Source organism: Limulus polyphemus, unplaced genomic scaffold (genome assembly GCF_000517525.1).
Source record: "Limulus polyphemus unplaced genomic scaffold, Limulus_polyphemus-2.1.2 Scaffold31, whole genome shotgun sequence".
NCBI lineage: Eukaryota > Metazoa > Arthropoda > Merostomata > Xiphosura > Limulidae > Limulus > Limulus polyphemus.
The window spans coordinates 374603-377471 of NW_013665641.1; the positions used below are offsets into that span (position 1 = coordinate 374603).

At 33.8% G+C, this 2869-nt stretch overlaps 1 protein-coding gene across 3 annotated transcripts in view; it reads right to left on the minus strand.

Annotated features, from left to right (window-relative positions):
• Nucleotides 1-1449, minus strand: part of LOC106459888 (adenylate cyclase type 8-like) — a 171966-nt gene extending 170517 nt beyond the window's left edge. For all 3 annotated transcript variants that reach the window (XM_022386792.1, XM_022386781.1, XM_022386786.1), the window contains exon 1: nucleotides 1229-1449. The gene's annotated coding sequence lies outside the window, so the exon portion shown is untranslated. The remainder of the gene's footprint in view (nucleotides 1-1228) is intronic.
• Nucleotides 1450-2869: the final 1420 nt, after the last annotated feature.

Sequence of the window (2869 nt, forward strand, 5' to 3'; positions counted from 1 at the left end):
TTTATTTGATCTGAATCCCCGTTTTGATTACATTAGTCAGTTCTATTGTTTACAAACTTTAAACATGACCGATATTGTCAATTTTCCCCCAAAAATGTTTGCATTGTCTTTAAAACTTGTCTCATATTTCGTATCTACTATATCTTATGAAGCAGGAACAATCTCCTTAAACTTAGATATAAGATCTGGAGAAATTATCATTTGTACTCAACTGTCACTTAATGATTTGCTTCATATGCAAATAATATTTCATGGATGTGTGCACTAAAATTCAGGTACAATGGAATGATGGCAAGACAGCAAATCCATATTCGTTTTATATGATCAATAAATTGTATTTTAGAACTCTTTGATAAACAGATATTCTGAACTTGCTCACTTTTCACTGAACAGTTGGGACGTTCATTTCAACATCCTGGTACCAACAGATAAAGTTTAGTGTGATTATTATAGTTTATGTACCATTATAACTTCATACTTAGTAAATAAAGATAAGATAACAGTTCCCTTTTATCTTCGGAAGGGAGGTCTGTCCACCCGCATAATCCTAACTCTACTGTGATAATATGACTTGACGTGAGAATTGTTTTGTCAAAATGTAGACAGACACACATCAGTACTTGAAAAGAATAAAAAAAAACAGATGGCTCTTCATAACCTGTTGTAGAAGTTATGTTGAATCCCGCCTGCTTATAATTGCATATACCGAGAAAAATTCTCTATGAAGTCCAAATGATTTTCTATATAATTACACTTTTCTTCGACACATTTGTAGATATAGCTTTGTAATTATTACTAAATGCTCAGAAGTAAATGCCATTTATTTAACTTGATGAAAATAGAATTAATGAAACATTTTCCTAGAGCAACTACTGTGTTCATGGTAGCATCGAAAACCTGAGTTTGCTGCTTTCGAGGAGTCAAGGCAACCTGTATTAAAATTATTCTGCTTTGTAAGTATTAAGGTGGTTAGGAACGCAGTAAGCTGTTCTCGGTTTTAGTTCCTATTACTGTTGCTGTAAGTATCGAACTGTTTAATTTAGCTTAATTCATCATATTGCCATCTCGTTACTTAAAAACAAAACAGAAATACTCAACTATTAATTTTTGCATTAATGTCGTAAATTTTACTCAAATACACTACATGTTAGTTTTATTGGAAGTACAAGTTTAATCCTTGGGAGAAATATAGTTTTCTTAATTTTAGCTCATGGACAAATAAACTTACCTTCTCTCTCTGGCTGTTTAACTCGATCTGGGTATCAGTGAAAGATAAACGGCAACTTTGAGTTTCGTTTTTAAAAAATGCAGCCAGAAAATTAAGCAGGAGCTTCGGGCAAGTTAGAAGCTTTTTTCGGGGTAAGCCAACGCCATACGTTAGCGTTTATTGGTTGGCCAAGAACAAATTTCAAATCCAGCAACAAACGAATACACGTGCTGTGCATTCTCAACAATTCTAGATGTTAATAAGCACACGCTCCTAAAAGCAGGCCAACGTCAACTAAGTCGCCTGAGAAGATGCGCATGCGTATTAATCATAACGTCGCACACTCTAAAATAATACAGAGAGAGATCGTAAAACGTCAGCAATATGGCAGGGAGTGTTTCGAAACTCCATTTCAGGTAATTTCTATTATTAATCAGGACAAAATAATGTTGAAAGTGTTGAAGTTTATCTCACAGACGTCGATAAAACTCATTTTCGAACTTCGTTGACATGGGCAAAAACATATATCCAATCGTTGAGGTTTTTAATAATAACACTTTCCTATAAGAAATCAGCAAAATCAAACAATAGATGGTCCCCACTATTTAGGCCAGATTTCAATCATGCGTAATTGGGTTGTACATTGAATTAAAGTTTAGATTATATTTGGAAACAATTTTAATCTAAACATAATAAAAGGCCACTCTACATAGCCCTAATAACAGCATAAGTCAGGATTAAACCCCCTAAAAAGTAAATATTGACGCTTTTGACTGAAGAATATTAAACATCTTTAGAAATGTGAAGCACATCAAAAAGAAGAAGAGATTGGTTTATTTACACGGTGTACACGGCATTGAAAGTACTTGCATGTTTCCAGGACTAAACGAACATTCATAAACGTAATGACGACCATAAACTTTAAAAATAGATGTTACTTTTTTGATAAGGAATACTTTACGATTATAAAACTAAACATTTAAGTGCTAGAAGTATTTGAAATCAATGGATCTCTAAATCTCAAGTTACTTACTCCTAAACTGATCAATAGTGGCATTAGATAAATAGTAATAGCGAAGAAATTGAAATGTAGTAGTGACACGTGTATTTTTATAAAATAAAATTGTTCTAACACGTATCAATAGGTTTGTTCGTTTGTTTAGTTACGCAAAAATGCGCAATGGACTATCTGCGCAGGCATAGGACTCCGAATTTTAATATTATAAACCTTCAATCTTAGAGCTCAGCCGCCAGGGAGGAGGAGGGCAACTTGGTACTCAAAACTTTTATCTATAAACAAAGTATTAAAGCAATTTAATATCCCTGGAAGGGAAGGGGTGTTCTGGAACACATACAATTTAAATTCAACGTGCCAAGATGATTCCGCTTAATAACTTCAATCTAAACCTCTCAATATTTGGTTTTGCCCTTAAGGGTTTTTGTTGTCGTCGTTGTTGATGTTGGCTGCTGAGTACTTTTAATCGGCATGTTAAAGACTGAACATAGCTCAGAATTAGACATATATATAACTTCGCAGCCAAAAAAAGACGTTATATTACTCGAACTTGTGTGTTTCTTAATAAGAAGCCTAACTTATCTATATGGCAAGATTGAAAGTGAAAGCAGCGACGTCGGTGCTGAAACTTGCAGTTCAGAGTATGC